Source organism: Rhinolophus sinicus, chromosome 12, assembly GCF_057876585.1.
Source record: "Rhinolophus sinicus isolate RSI-liver-muscle chromosome 12, RSI-T2T, whole genome shotgun sequence".
Classification (NCBI taxonomy): domain Eukaryota; kingdom Metazoa; phylum Chordata; class Mammalia; order Chiroptera; family Rhinolophidae; genus Rhinolophus; species Rhinolophus sinicus.
Genome location: NC_142512.1, coordinates 4,007,177 through 4,023,384, shown reverse-complemented (window position 1 = coordinate 4,023,384; position 16,208 = coordinate 4,007,177). Strand labels below are relative to the sequence as shown.

The following is a 16,208-nucleotide window of genomic DNA, read 5'->3' as shown; positions in this document are numbered from 1 at the left end:
GACACAACAACTTGTCCCCGGAGCTCCTGCAGCCCCCAAAGTTGCCACGTCTCCAGGGGGTGTACCGATAGCCACAGTTCTTGCTTGTGCCCGCATCCTTGGGCTGAGGAGCAGACTTGGAGCCACACAGTCCAAGTTCAAATCTAAATAGTACTGCTCACCAAGAAATTCCCTTTGCCTCCAGGCCTTAATTGTGCCAGCTGTAAAATGGGGATGCTCATGTGTTCTTTGCACAGTTACTCTGGGGATTAAAATGATAAGACAGGAAAGAAGACACTTCTCTTGATGCCCAGCACACAGAGGGCACCCAGGAAACATGGGACTTGGAATCCCAATGCCTGAGCGAGCAGTTGGTGCCCCAGTACCTGCCACGGGGTCACCTCCAACCACAACACAGTGCTCCCTCCCGGGCCTTCCTACCTTGGCCAAAGCTGCCCCCGAAACTAAGTTTGAAGCTTCCAAATCCTAGGCCAGACCCCACAGCCATGAATTTAATAACAACATTAGGCCGCCGTTATTCACCTTACAGTGCTTCTGCCCCTGTCAGCTGTGTGCCTCTGTTGCCTTATCTGCAGGATGAGTTACAATATGCAGACTGCTTCTTAGAGCAGGGCCCTACACACGGAAATACTGTGAGGATTGGCTGTGAGGCCGATGATGACAGAGCACTTTTGTGTCCATTTTCTCATTGGTTCTCTGGTCAACCCTATGAGGCGGGTATTTATCACGATCCCCATTAATGAGTGAGAAAATGGAGGCCCTGAGAGGTGGAGTGACTCACCTGAGGTCACCCAGCGAGTCATCAGCAGGGCTCGGGTACTGGATGTTCTTTCCAAAGACCCATGAGGCTCTGGTCTGGAAAAAGCCAGCTGTGGAACAGGGTGGAACACAGGAGCCTTTCTGAGCCCTCTTTTCATGGGCCTGGGGCTTCGGGGGCCTCCAGCCAACTGGCCAAGCCTGTTCCGCCCAACTTGCCAACTAGGGAACACAGACGGCTGGACCCTGCTCTGGCCACTGCCCACCGGGCCTCTGTGCCAAGATAGCGCATCCGCTGACCCAGGCAGGAACCAGCTGTTCCTGGGGCCAGAGGCCAGAGCCAGGTTCCTGTCACTCCAAGGAGCCCTGCCTTGCTGGCCCCACCTCCACAGCCGGCTAGGACCAGGATCCGGGATTTTCCTGACCTTTCCCTCTTTTATAAAAAATTATCTAAATATTTACCTTTTGAAAATAATAGCTCACTTATTGGGACCTCCTGCCAGGCAGTGCTCAGACGACTCTGGCCATTATCTTATTTAATTCTTATACCACCTCTTATACCACCCTAGGGACATACTAAACTCCTGTTTCACAGAGGAGGAAACTGAGGCATGGGCACTGGAGTCGCCTGCCCAGGCCCCACAGATTGAGGGTGTCCTAGGCAGGATTTGGTCCCAGATGTTCCTGGACGACTATCAGCCACGCCCTCACCGCCCAGAGTCCTAGGGCCTCATGGAAGGGCCTCTGCTTTTAAATGTTATAACGTGTTACCTTTGTTGTGATGATTAAAGGAGAGCATATTGCCGGAGGAAATAGAGTGGAGAGAACAGTACATGTAAAACCAAGAGTGGGCCCTGTGAGCACTAGGCCTATGGTTTATCGATGGCCCTGCTGGCAGTGGTTGTCCATACAGCTTCGGGCTTGAGCCAGTCCTGGCTTCTGTGTCCCCCAAGACTGTGCACCCAGAAGTGAGGACACAGCCTATACAGGGACTCAGACCTGGTCTCTCCCTAACTTGGAGCCTCAGTTTCCTCATTGTAAAATGGGTGGATGACCCCTGTCCTGCCCTTTGCCCACTCCAGGATGCAGGTGGGCTGACTCGTAGGCGGCAGGGCCCGGTCCCATCCTACCGATGAGGAACGTGAGGTCACCCCTAGACTGAAACAGCTGTAACATGGCAGCACCAGATCAGAAGCTGAAACCAGGTGTCTTCAACCATCTTACGTAGCCTGAGGGCAGATATTTATCCGTATAGGAAGTTTTAAAATCTTTACTAGGTGTCATGTGCTCATCATGTAAAAAAAAAAAAAATCAAATAAACCCTGTTTTCATGCAAATAGGGCATCTCTGCATACTTTCTACGCTGTGCCTTTCCCACCCACCCTGGAGACTGCTGCACTGATACACGAAGCCGCTCCTCACTCTGTCTACGGCTCCACTGTAAGGAGTTCCCCAAACACAGTGACCTCGTCCCTCAGATGGACACTTAGGGGCTCGCCAGTCTTTCGCTGCTGCACACGACATCACAGTTAGTTGCCCTGTGCAGAAGACTCAGCCTGGCTGGGAGCAGGACTGCCGCATGGAGGGCAGAGGGCACATGTAGTTTTTATTTGGGTCCATATTGACACAAAGCTCCCCAAAGAGATTGTACCAGCTTACCCCCCCCCCCCCCCACACACACACATTCCCAACTGGACCGGGCCCCTCTTTCCCCACGCCATCGCCAGCCAGATAGATGCGCTGTGCCAAGAAAATCAAACGTGCTGTTTCCCCAAAGGCCGGACATATTTGGGGGTCAGGCCAGAAAGACCCAGTGTCTGGCCCCTGAAGGGCCTGCACCCTAACCAGCAGTGACCTTGGCAGTGGGCTTCAGTGTCTGAACTGTGTCCTCATCAAACGTGGCTGATAATGGTACCCACCCCATGGGGCTGCTGTGAGAATGAGGTTTGTAGATGCAAAGTGCTTATTACTAGGACATAAGGCGGAACGTGAGAACTTACTGCTATGTATTTAGTCTGGGGGAGCCTTGTACCCCAAGGAGTACAGCCCCTAGGGTGGCGGCCCAGCCCCTGGGGTTGATGCTCGGGTCTCAGACTTGTACCTTTGGAACGTGTCCGGGAGGGAAAAAGGGGACAGGGAACCGTCAAGGGAAAGAGTGGGATCATCATACCCTGGCTTCCTGCTGTCCCGATGGGGACACTGAGGCCCAGGAGGCACGGATGTGAAGCGACTGCAAGCTTAGCAAAGTGAAGCTGCCAGGAAGCAGTGCCGGACACCGAGGCCGGGGGTTGCCCAGCTCGGAGACAAAGGGGTCAGGGACGCCAAGCCCGCCTCCAGGACTCGGGGCCCTACCTGGAGGGTTGTGAAGGTGGTGGTCCTCAGGCGGGCAGCAGCGGCCTTACCTGGGAGCCTGTTAGAGTGCAGGTTCCCGGGCCTGATCACCACAGCAGGACCTGCATCTTACTAAGATGTGCACACGAGTGTGTGAGAAACACTGAGACTCCAGTGGAAAGATGACCCACTTGCCATGGGGGATGGGTCATCTGTCCGAGGACAGGCCTGAACCCTCAGTCCCAGCAGCCCTCCCCTGCTCTGGGGGTGTCGTCCCTCATAAAGCCCTTCCTGAAGACCTGCTCTTCCCAGACACACACAGCAGCTCCCTGGGAGACAGAAAAAAGTACAAGACTCGGTCCCCATCCCCCATGGACAGTTACTACCCTTCACTGAGCTTCCACCAGGTACCAAGCACAGTATCTCATTCAGACTCAGGATAACCCTGTCCTGTGGTATTAATAAGAGCAGGTTTCAGCCGAGGACCATGAAGCTCAGAGGGGTTAAGTGACTTGCCCAAGGTCACACAGAAGATAGTATACAGAGCTAGGATTTGAACCCAGAGCTGTGTGGCATCAGGGCTTTAGACATTTACCATCAGGAGCAGTGGGGGTAGATGATGCCTCCCCTCACCCTAAAGCCACACAGCCAGACACCTCGGAGTCCTCAAAATTGGCTGGCCTGGCTGTTGTGTATCTGATATCTCTCCAGAGCACCCCCCCACCCCGCCACATCCCTCACCATCCCCCGTCCTGCCCCGAAGAGGCCTGCCACTCCATGCTAGCATTGAAGAACTAGCCAGGAAGGAGTCTCCTGCAACTTTCCAGAACAAGGAGTTAGCTGCGTACAGCTGAAAGAGACCCTCTCCCCAAGATGCTGAGTGACTGGAAGCCAGAGGGAGGGGGTTCTAGAAGTTCTGGTGCAGTTGGAGGTGGGCCTGGGAAGAGAGACTGGTCTTTAAAACCAGTGCATAGAATACTAGCAGAAAGTCTCGTATTCACCCTGGAAGAAAAACAACACTGTTCAAGGCGGCGGGATGCTAGGCTTATAGAGTGTGCCCTCTCGCCTTGTTTTTACTCGTAAGCACCTTCACATTTCACTGCTGTGTGGAAGAGAGGAAAATCAGTCAGCATGAGGCGGCAGCCGAAAACCAAGAGCAAATATTTTTCCTCCTGAGAAAAGGCGCCCCAGGCTACCTCCAGAGCAGTGGCTAGTGGTTTGCTTTCCCCAAAGGTCAGTGCTACTGGTCACTAACTAGGCTACGTGTCTGGGGGGCTGACCAGGATCCACCCCCACCCAGGAAAGCTGAGAACAGAGTGCCATCCGTACAAGCCATGCCCGGAAGTGGAAGCTCCCTGCCCCACAGAGGGGATGTGGGGACAAGGTGGTCCCAGCTGTTCATAGACAGGGGACACCCCACTGAACCCAGTCTTGAGATGGAGACCCCTTATCAAAATAGGAGCTGTTAGTCTGTGTTGGGGGTGCAGGATATATCCATCCAAAGCCTCTAGGCCCTAAATGGATTTGTAATTTATTCATCACAGCAATAGCTACACATTTGAAGAGCACTGGTATGGGGCTGTGAGAGTTACATTTAGGCTGCAGACGACACATGAGGCCTGTAGGGACTAGAGGCCTCACTACCGTAACTTTGCAGCCCCAGGAGCCAACTCCTCACCTGGGGACCCTCAATCGGGGGCCTGGCGCCTTGGCCAACTGGATCTGCGGAAGGAAGCAGGTGGGGGAAGTGGGTGGTGGCGGGCAGTGTGACTCCTCTCTCTAGCTCCTTGCCCTCTTTTTCTCCGAAGAAAACCAGCTTTCTGATATTTCCAAAGGATCAAACCTCATCGTCATCTATCCTTGTGTTGCACCATCAAGCCCCAGGGCACTTCCCTGACGCCCAGCTGCCAGAAAGCAAACAGCCTCGAGGTCCTAGCTACAGGGCCCAAGGCAGGGAGCCCCAGAATGGCTCGGTCTGAAATTCAGTTTCCACGTCTGTGAAATGAGAGGTGGTATCACCTCCTAGAAGGGCAGTTTGAGGGGCTAGAAGTAAAATCTATCAAGACACCTGGGCCATAGAAGGCGACCAGACAGCATGCCGTCCGATGCCGCTGCTGCTGTTATACCTGTTCCAACAGTCGGAGAGTTACTGAGAACTTCCTAGATTTGAGGGGGGGCCCAGGCCCTGTATCTAGCTGGCTGGGGGGGCTGAAGCCCCTTGAGAACCCCTACTCAGGGGTGCCAGGCCCTGCATGTGCTCAGGGCACCCTCCCTCTTGGACCTGCCCTGCTCAGGGCAGGGTGGGCCCCCACAGCCCCAGGTGCTGGCCCAAGGGTGTCATCAGGCAAACCCAGCTGCTGCTGTCCTCACATCTGTATTCCATACGCAGCTCCCCCACCCCCAGCCTGCCAGGCTTCTTACCTCTCTGGTAATCCAGGCTGCTCCCTCTGGGTGGGGGCCCAGCCCTCCCCCACCCTCCAGCTGAGCTGGGGAGAGAAATCCGGCTCAGGTTCCCAAACTGGCTATGTTCTTTCCTGCCACTGAGCTAGGCAGCTCCTCGCCGCTGGAATGCCCTTTTCCTTTCTTCTCAGCCCACACTTCCTCCACAGTTTTCCCGTTTTGCAGAGGCTGTCTTACCCCCACCTCATTCAGGAGGGAGGTGCTCAGGGGGCCCTAGCCTGTGGGGCTCCAGGATAGGGCACAAAGCCGAGTCTGGAAAATGTCAAGTGACTGATCCAGTCACAGCCTGCAGGGGGTTTCTGGGCCCGGCCAGCTCCTCTGCTGCCCCCTCCTTTGGGGAGGACAGGCTGGGGTTTGGGTGGGTGGCCTTTTGGAGAGCAGGGTAATGGGAGTGGACTTGAACTTCCTGCTGCCTCATTCCCCATAGGAAGGGGGCGGGGTCTGAGCTGGGCCTGAAGGGGAAGGGGCTGAGAGGGAGGGGCGAAGGTGGGCCTAAGGGGGAAGGGCGGGGGGGGGAGGCCCCCCAGTGCGCCTGGGCAAGGGCTCGGGCACGGGCACGGGCGGGGTCTGCCTTGAAGTTGCTGGTGTGTAAGCCCGCTGCTGTTTAAATGCTGTGTTTGTTTGGATCAGCTTGGGGAGGAGACTGGAGGTGGGGGAGGCAGCGCCCCACTTGGCGCCGCCGCTGCTGGAGGGTCTGTGTGGTAGAAGCTATAGCTTCGTCGGTGACTGAAGAAGGGTGGGCGTTGAGAGAAGGCCGAAAACCAGAGGGGTGCTCGGCGCCCCGGGCCGGCCTCCCCCTGTTTGGGGAGGGAGAGCGGCAGCCGCCTCTAGCAGCCACTCTGCGAGCTGGGAGGGAGGCGAGGGGACGACAGCGCCGGGCTCCCCGCCCCCAACCCACCCGGTTCCAATATTTCGCAGAAAGGCACGCGGCTCCTAATCGGTCCTTTCCAGGCTGAGATTTAGCTGCGCGATGCCCGCGCAGGGGCGGGGGCCGCGGGCCGGGGGAGGCACTCAGAGTCCGGAGCCGCCGAGCGAGGTGAGGAGCCCGCGGCCTCGGCTGGTGGAGCGGGCGGGCGGGCGCGCAAACCCGAGAGGCAGCTATGGAAAGGGGGGCAGGTTAAAAATAATCCTCTCCGTCTGGGAAGCTCGCGCGCACTCTCTCGCCTCGTTCGGTGCCAGAGGACTCCAGGGGAGGTGGCGTTGGGGAGGGCAGAGCGGGATTCCCCCTCCTCCGCGGGGCGGGGTGCCTGCCTACGCGCCGCGGCGGCACGTGTGCGGGGCCGCGCGCCCGAGCCCCTTGCACCCGGCCAGGGGCGCCCCCTCCCCAGGACCCGGCACAGCTGGCAGCAGCCGCCGCCCGCAGCCTCGCGCGGTTGGAGGGAAGCGCTCCATTATTTATTATTTACGAGCGTTAATAGGTTTGAGGCACGAGGGGTGGGGGCCAGGGCGCTTTGGGGACCAAGGCGCTGGGGGAAGGGGTGGAGAAGGAGGGGCTGCGGCGAGGACGAGTTCTCCTCTTGGTTTCTCCTCGCTTGGTGCTGGGGCGGTGCAGGGCGCCGGGAGGGAAGTGCGGGCCTTTGATTTTGCCTCTCTGCCTCTGTCATTTGCGTCCTCGCCCTCCCCGGGGCACGGAGAGGGGGCTGTGGACTGTACGCCTCGCGCTGCGCGCCCCTCGCGGCCGCCGCCGCGTCCCCGACGCAGCCCGGGCCTCATTTATCATCATCTTTGGTCAAGTGGAGTGTGCAAGGAACAGCTGCTTCACTCGGCTGACTTCCGAGGGCGGCTACAGCGGGAATCAGGGAGATGAATGATGGGGGCTGGGGGGGGCGAAGCCCTCCGGGGTCCCTGCGCAGGCAGGAGGGAGGCTGGGAGCGTCCAGCGGCGCCTCCGCCTCTTGGCGAATGCAGCGCCCCCTTTCTCTCCCGGCGCCTCCAATTACCGTGGATCGTGGACTGGGGGGGCGCCCCAGGAGGCAGCCAGGCGCTAACAGGCGCCCCTAGCCAGAGGAAGACGGGCGGGCGCGCTGCTAGTGGAGCCCGAGGTCGCGGTGACCTTGCTGGGGTCAGCGGGTTGGGCTGCGGAGGAGGCGGCGCGGCGTCTTTGGTGGCGCTTTCCGGATTGGAGCAGAGGCCGGGAAACAAGGAGGGGCGGACGGGGGTGTAAGGGGGTAACACAAATAGAAGGTGAAATTTTACCTGCCCCTGAGGGAGTCCTGCGGATTTTCTCCCGGCAGCAGCAGGCGCTCTGCCTTTGTCTTACATGGCTGAAACATCTGTTGCAGAGGGGTGGTGAGGCCACAAACAACCCCCACACGCCCTGCGCGGCTCCCCATCCCCAGCTTGGCCCTAGCCGGGCTCCAGGACTCGCGGCGCCGTATTAACCCTGCTCGCGCCGGGCGCACGCCCGGCAGCCCCGATGCAGCATACGCCTCGGTCGGTGTGCGGCTCCCTGCCCCCGGCCCAGAATGGGCTCTCGCGGGGGCGCCCCATGGCCCGCCCCCACTTTCAAAGGTTCCGTGGTATCGATCGGGGGCGGGGGACGGTCGCGGAAAGTGTTAATGGCCTAGTCGCAGACCCTAATTGTCAGACCTGGGCCCCGCTTCGTTTCAATTACCCTAAGTAGAGACTGAATGCGCAATTAACGAAGTCAGCTTGCCAACTGGAAAGACGTCCCGGCTTTCACATTGAACAGAATACTCCACCAGCTGACTTGGACTAAGCAATTTCCTCCTCTCTCCCTTTCTCTCTCTCCTTTCCAACCCCCTCCCTCTTTTTCTCTATCCTTAATAATAAAATTATACCAAGCAGTTTGCGGTGTGGCAGGCGGCCAGAAAAGCGTTTCTCTAAACGCCGCCGTCTCACAATTAGGCAGCAAGAGGATTTGACACGCAGTGGCGGCCTGACAGGCGGCTTCCTCCCCTAGGGGCTGCGGGGAAGGAGGGGATGCCAATTCCTCGGCTCCCCCAGTTGGAACCGGGCTGGGGGGGCTGTCGTGCTGCGCCTCCCAGGCTGTCAGGATGCTGCAAAGAGGGGGAGTCAAAGGCAGGGAAGCAGGGGGTGGTTCCCACCCAGGCTGGGGAAGGGAGGACTTTCCCTGACTCCTCCTGGAAGCTGGGGTGTCCAGGAGGAGAACCTCCCTCCCCACCTCTTTGGCCCCAGCTCTGAGTTCATTTTCTGGTTGACAAACAGGCAGTGTGGGACACAGGTATAGAGGGACCTCAGTCCTGCTGGACAGGTCACTGTCCCTCTCTAGGCTTCCATTAATCCCTCTGCTAAACGAGGGGAGGTTTGACCTGGAATATGCCCTGGGGGGTCCTGTCACCGTCTTTCCTCACTCCCACAGCTTCCTGGGTGTCACACCCAGGCAGTTGTCTGTCGCCTAAGGAGGGCAGAGGACATGCTGCTTTTTCCTCTATCTTCAGCACCCAGCTGCCCACCCCCACCCCCCACCCCCAGCAGACTGTAAGCTGAGCAGAAAATGGGCTTGACGAGCAAATGGACCAGGGCTTGGGAGGGGCTGTGACCCCAGGGATTGTGGAGGGCAGAGCATAAGCTTTGTCCTTCCTTCCGGATTGGCTAGTGCACGTGTCCTGGCCTCCAGGAGTGTCATCATCAACCCTCTCTCTGGGTGGCATTCTTTGGGCTATGGTGAGGGTTAGGTAATGCACCCACCCTGGAGCTGACCCCTCGCTCATCCCGGCTGTCCATTCATCTGGCAGTAAGCCAATATTTAATAGGCCCTACTTGGGCCAATTTCTAGGCTTAGATCTTAGGATCTAACAGATTCCTAGGACCTAACCTTCAGCAGGCTACATTCTGGTGCAGGAGGCACGTGTCAAACTGCTCATTATACCATTAATTACACAATTAGTGCTGTGATGAGTGCCACCAAGGATCTTTGCAGAGCCTCATCCAGTGCCTCTGTGGGTCTCAGGCCTCCTGCCCCCAGCCTTTGCAGCTCCCCCACCTCTCTGCACCTCCTTTCCAAGGCTGCTGAGCTCCTGCCTCCTGGAGCCTGCCACGCTCACCCTTCTCCACTCCACAATGCTGGTCTCAGGGCTTCTGCCAGAGGCCAGGGAAGGTTCTGGATGCCCTTCCTGCACTCATTCCTTCTCATTGAACGCTTACCGAGTGCTCCTGAGCACACCCGAGATGCCCAAATTCCCTGCCCGACTAGGCCCCTGCCTTTGCCCATGTGAAATTCTGTCTGTGTCAGTTACATCAGTGTGTGACACCTGGGAGTTTGTGATCAAATATAGCCTGCAGATGGCTTCTCTTGAACTCTGGAGTGTTAAACGTTTTACTTGGTTGATAACTTTTTTTAAAAAAAGAGATTTTCCTTTTTATAAAGTCCTGATTTCTGGCTTTTTAAAGGGAAAAACCTCAAACTCTGGCACCCTGGGTCCTCATTCCCATAAGGCAGCAGTTTACCAGAGCTGAGTGGGGCTCCCCCCTCACTTTATTTGTGACTAGGATGCCCAGTTTGCCTCCATCCTCACCTGCCCACTTCACATGTGCGTTGCCTGCCAGGCTGGAGGGAGGGTGTTCTTTGTCAGATGAATGAGGAGGACTTGTGGCCACAAGTCCCTGTCCCCATCCAAATGTGCTCTACCACTACCCGATTGCTCGTTCTGGAGATTTTCATAGGGTTAATAGGACATTCTACATATTCATTCAATAATATCGTTATGGGAAATGGGGATATAGCTGTGAACAAAACAGGCAAAAATCTCTGCTTTCATGGAACTTGTGTTCTGAAGACGAGGCCCGATAACGAAGCCAGCCAGCGAGCCATATGGCTTATTACAAGGAGAGAAGCACTTTGGAGGAGGAAGGAAGGAGTGCCAGGGTGCCATTTCAAACACTCATCAGGGAAAGCTCCCGCAGAAGGTGACAGGAGTCAAGAATGTGAGGAGCCTGTAGCTATCTAAGGATGGTGCCCAGCAGGAAACAGCAGGTATGCAAAGGCCCTGAGGCTCAGGGAGGTGGAAAAGCTTGCCCAAGACCACAAAGTCAGCAACCAGACAAGCCACAGGCCTGGTGCCTTGGTGCCTCCACTTCCAAAAGGAAGTCATTGTCCCTCTGGGCACATGGGGTGCCGAGGACAGGCTGGGGTGAGAGGTTGGGCCCTCCGTCTCTGCCTCCTCTCAAGGCCAGCAGACACCTGCAAGGTCAGGAACTTCTGGGGGTGTGGTGGAGGGAGGAGACTGGAGCAGACTGGGAGCCTCCGTGTGGATCCCCTCACACCCCCATGCCAGCCTCCGGGCCAGTCCCTGATCTTGCTGGCCCGGGGCTCTGAATGTGTGGGTTCTTAGCTGTCTGCATCCCAGCAGCTGGTCCCACCTCCCTTTTCTTCTCATTTTAACAGAGATGGGGGAAGGTGGGGAGGTGTTGTTGAATAAATGATCTAAAAACAATTGTTCACAAGAGACTAGTAAGTCTGGGGCTGATAACAGGTGAGCTCTCCCCCTGACACCCCACCCCAGGAGGGTCCTCGAATGCCAACAGCACAGCTGCTGCAGAATCCCTTCTTGTGACCCCCCACCCCTCACAGCAGGGAGGGGCCAGGCTGGCCATCTGCCCCTCTTCCCCAGAGTGTGAACCCTTTTGGCTTAGGTGGGCCGGGTTTACGGGCCTGTTGACCCCTGCATCCCAGAGAGGGTACTGGGGCATTGGGCGTAGGGTGGGGAGCAGGGCCCAGCTTTAGAAGTCTGCTGCCCAGACTCTGATGTGTGGGAACTCTGCAAGTTACTGACTCCTCCTGGAAATGGGGTTGTGGCTTCCTAACTGGGCAGGGTGCTTTGGGAACTACCAGGCACAGCAGGCGTGCCCAGAAGAACTAAGCTGGGTGGAGTGGGGTGTGGTCGGGTGGGTGGGGCAAGGCGGCTTCCTGGTGGGTTAGACCCTGAGGTAGGTCTCTGCTGCCTCTGCAGCTGGGTCCTTGGAGGAAGCAGCATTGGGGGGCTTTGAGGGATGGCCTTCGAAACATCTGGAGAATCCAGAAGCCTCTACTCCCCATTCACATATGCTTCGAAGAGGCCTGAGACCCCAGCCTTACCCGGGGTCCCTACTCTGGACATCTGGAGAGGGTGTTGGGGTGATCTTCCTGCTTCCTACCCTGCTCACCCCGATGCTTGTCCCTTAGTATTCAGGACCTCTAGCCCCCAGGCCCTCCCACCCAGCCTTCCTGCCCTGGCCGTACAGAGAGGGGACTGTTAGATCCTCTCATGAGCATAAATGGGTGCTGGTGAATGTGGAGGGCTGCATACCAAGTGTGTGCCATGGAGTGGTCTCAAGAAGCCATACTTTGGGGTGGGGACTGCTGTGTTCTCTGGGATTCCTTATGCCCCGAGATGGTCCCCCCCTGCCCCAAGCAGGGCTCTCCCAGCTGGCTCAGGTCCCTGCTTCTTCACTGGCCCCTGGCCCAAGGATCCTACCTGTGGGCACTGGGCTGTCTCGTGGATTCCTTGGAAGCACCTCTCTTCCTCCATTCAAGCCAGGCCCTTAGGATTCAAAATAGACCCCACAGGCAGGACAGCAGTAAGTCTGGCTAATGATCTGTAGTTTTCGTGGAGGTCTCATGTTTAGTAGTCATCATCTATCACAGATGGGGAGGCCTGAGGTGGCTACATACCCACCCCCAGCCTCCTGACTCAGGTGACTTTCCCTTTCCTGGTCCCAGGCCTTGAGTGGGTTGGGATTTTTAAAAATTTTCCCTGCAGCTACAAATCAGGAAACCGGGTCATAAAACAACCTTGGGTAAGTGGGTGGGATGGAACCAGCGGCCAGAGCAGCTGCAGGAGAGCAGAATGCTTGCTTCTCTCTCCCTCCTTCCCTCTCCCCCCTCCGGTTGTTTCCCTCTGTTCCTCTCTCTGCCTCTGTTTCTCTGTCTCCCCTCTCCATCTCCCTAGTCCCCTTCCTGTCTTCCACCACCAGCTGTCTCAGGAAAGACTTCCAGCCACAATCTCCAGGCCGGGCCCCAGAAGCACCCTTTGTGGGAGCTGCGGCAGCTACAGCTCACAATACACCCCTTTACTTCACCAGGGACTGACCCTGGGGACTGGAGAGGCTGTGGGCCCAGGGACCTCTGTGAGGCTGCCATGGTGACAGCAGGTGGCCAGTAACCACCACTGCCCATGAGTGGACCTCCCTAAGGTAGGTCAGGCTCCTTGAGTAAAAGGGGGGGCCTGACCAGGCTGTCAGGGTACCTGGGAAATGTGAGCTGCCAGCACCCCCATTGCCTCCTCATAGTACCTTTTTGCTGTCTGTCATGCCCCAAGATGCTCCCTCTAAAATGGGGATTCTTGGTGTGGGGTCCTGGTGAGTGGTGGTCCACCCTTAGTCTGGTCACTGCTCCTGCTGTAGTTGTCCAGTGAAGGGATCTTTCCTGGGAGAGGGGGAGCTCATACTCAGTGCTCTTGCCTCGCTCAATTTCACCCCTTTCTGTAAAAGGGCAGAACAGTTAGCATTCATTGAGCAAACCTGTGCAGAGTAGGTACTTAAATCCATGGGTGCCCCCTTTTGCTCCATAGCACCTCTGAGGGGAAGGGAGAGGGCTGAGGCCTTCGCCTGAAAGAATTGGTGCTCCCAGGTTCACCTGCTGGCCTTGCATTGCGGTGGGGGTTGGGTTTTCTTCATGCCTCCATTCTGCTTCCCGCGCAATTCATGGCTGTGCAAGTATGTGGGGGAGCAGGGACCCTTAGCTGTGCGAGGGGAAGTCCTGGGGCCTTGGGTGCATGGCCTGGGGCTCTGAACCAGCTCCAGGACATGTCTCTCTCCCTGAGCCTGGCCTGGGAAGACCAACTTCCAGGAATTGTCCAAGGAGTGCTAATGCATCCACTGCTTAGAGGACACTCAAGAGTCGCTTCCTCCCTCCCTCCTTCCCTCCCTCCTTCCCACTTGGACAAGAACTTGAGGTAAGGCCTTGACCAAGTGTCTGGGAGAGACAGGTGGGGAAGCAGGGATGGTGAGGCTGGGCTGGGCCAGAGGAGCCCCGGGAGGATGTTAGGGGGTGCCCTCCCCTGACCCCCACCCCTCTCCCTCCAGCTGAACCCACAGAGGCCAAGGTCTCAGATTGCCCCTCCTCCCCTCCCAAGTTCAAAGGTCACCATTGTTCTGCCAAGGGTGCCTTTCTGCCCCCCCACTGTGATGCTGCCCACCCCACCCCCTCTGCCTGCCCCTTTCCCCCTCCTTGTCCTTTCCTAGTGTTCTTGAAAAGTAATCATAATAATTAATAACAACAGAGCCCGTCGCAGGCCTGAGGCAGCTCTTAAAGACGCAGAGCCCCATTTTCTCCTGGCCGAGCTTAGTGGGACCTCGTTGGCTCTGAGAGGCGTCTTTGAGGCCATGCCTTTGTTCCTGCATCCCTCTCCTCCTCCCTTCGCCTGGGGTTGGAGGGTGGTGTTGGGGTGAGCATTTTTGCCTGCATTCTCTCCATCAGGTGCTGGGCTTTTCGTATTCTAATTGAACTGTCTTTTCTTAGAGATAGATGCTTTCACCACATCCAGCTGCTCATGTGTATTGGGAAACCCGCCTGCAATACAGCTCGGCTAAATTAAAAGACGCAGCAGCTGGACTGATTAAAGGGGGGGGCGGACACTGGTCATAGCACTCTCTCGTTTTAAATAATGTTTCTGGGTAATGCGTTTTGGAGAATGTGAAAAAAATAAAAGCTGTAGAAATGTTAATGATATCCACAGGACACTCAGCAGGAAATGAGAGCGATCTGGGACTAATAAAAGCCGAAATGTAATTTGTGCAGATATATGAGGCAAGCGCAGCCTTCAGATCGGGCCTGGGTTTGCGCATTCCAGGCTCATAAACACGACACTGGGGGCGGAGGGTAGAGCACAGGGGTGGCCTCTGCCTGCCTGGGGTAGAATGGGCCACCCGCCAGGGCAGACCTGTAGTGGTCTGGCCGGCACCCTTCTCTGTGCCTTCTCTGTGGAGGTTGGGTCAGGAGATGCAGAGCTGTCAAGCTGGCTGGGGGCCCAGAGCTGTCTCCAGCTCCTCTGGGCTGGCGTGTAGCAGCAGGCACCTCCTGTAACGTTTGATCCAAGCTGCCAGGGATGGGATTGAAGTGGGTCAGAAGGGCGGGCAATTTTCTCCTTGTTGGGGATGCCTGAGATAAACCCAAGGAGAGGCGGGCGGGAAGGCCACGGTCGGCATGGGGCCTGCTTGCTTTGACGGGGCCCCGTGAGCAGCAGCTGGCTTTGTGGGACATTGGTCCCCGCTCTGCAGCCACGGCATCTCCATCCCTGAGTCAGGGCCAGGATGGTGGGCTCCTGGGGACTGTCTGGCTGCGCTGGGCTCGCCCTGCTCAGCTAGCTGGAGCCCCTCTTTCCCCCTCCCTGCTCAGCCTTTGACACTGAGGAAGGTATCTAGGTGGGAATCTGGTGAAGAAGAGGGGTGAGTTGGACCTCTTGGGGGCAGTCCCTCCCCTCCCCCACTCCACATCATCCTGTCTCTTTCCCCTTCTCACATTGGCATGTCTCTCTCTCTTCCCTGTGCCTCCTTATAACCCTGGAATCTTGTAGCCCAAGGCAGACCACCCCTTCCTCTTTCACCGTTGGGACTGGGAACTGGGAAATCCCCTGGGGGGCTGAGACGTGCAGGCTAAGCGAGCCACCTTTCAACCCCAGCTGGTGTGGTTGTGGGTAAATCCCAAGCCCCCTGGATCTCCCCAGCCTGGGCGTACTTTGCTCCTCCTCCTCCTCTCCATGGAGGGTCTTCTGGGGTGACCGTGCCCCCAGTCAGTTGGGAGAACCTATAGCCTGGACTTGAACGGCCTGCCTGTTTTGTGAGTCCACACTCCCCACCCCTTGGTCATGCTCTGACCCAGGACCCTGCTTTGGGGTAGGTTAGACCCTGTCGGAGCCCCAGCCCCTAAAATCATAAACAGATGGGCTCTGAGCCTGATGTGCCCTGGTCCTGACCCTGCAGAGGCCAAAGGGGCCAGCCAGGCGGCCTGGGCTGCTGCACACAGGAGGGGCCTGCAGCTCTGTCCCCCATTACCACTCCCTCCCTCACTGTGGTCACGTAATCTGTTTGCGCATCTAGGATATCAAAAACAGGAGGCAGGTGCCACCGTCCTGCGTTCTGGGGAGTCAGAGAAGGGATGTTTTATGTCTCCAGTGGTTCAGAGGCCCCTAATCAGACGTCTGCTAGAAGGAACGGAGAGATTCCAGATGGCACAGCAGTGATAGAGGCGGTGTGTGTGTGTCTGCGTGCGCTGCAGGCCCTGGGACAGGAGCAAGGCTTCCTCTTTCCCCTAGTCGTTCCCCGCGGGGTCATGCTTGAACACTATCTAGCGGGGACTAGATTACAGGATCCAGTGGCCCCAGGGGACATGGGAGCGGGAATTGCTCTGCTAAATGATTTTGAGCTGTCGGGGAAGGGCTGGGAGTGGTGGGATGGGGGAGGGGGGGAGGCCAACCACGTGGAGGGTGGGATGGCAGCTCAGGGCAACCTGGCACCGGGCAACTGGTTTACACCTCCTTCCCTCTCTCCCTCCGAGGCAGCCATCCTTGGCAAGGCTCAGCTGCAGGCCATGTCGGCAGGAATTACAGAGCACACCTCCCTGACACAGAAGTTGTCAATATGTGCACAGCTGGTGGGAGGCTCAGGCAAAGGGGGGACTGTTAAGAGCTTCAGGGAGAGGGC

The 16,208-nt window shown here is 57.4% G+C and overlaps 1 protein-coding gene across 8 annotated transcripts in view; it reads left to right on the top strand.

Annotated features, from left to right (window-relative positions):
• Positions 1-16,208, top strand: part of RAI1 (retinoic acid induced 1) — a 118,655-nt gene that overhangs the window by 84,986 nt on the left and 17,461 nt on the right. Inside the window, exon 1 of one of the 8 annotated variants that reach the window (XM_019715718.3) lies at positions 6,447-6,583. The exons of 6 other annotated variants lie outside the window; for them this stretch is intronic. The gene's annotated coding sequence lies outside the window, so the exon portion shown is untranslated. Of the gene's footprint in view, positions 1-6,446; positions 6,584-7,323; positions 10,504-16,208 lie in introns of those variants that run through there. One more of the 8 variants, XM_019715719.3, reaches the window with a different exon arrangement.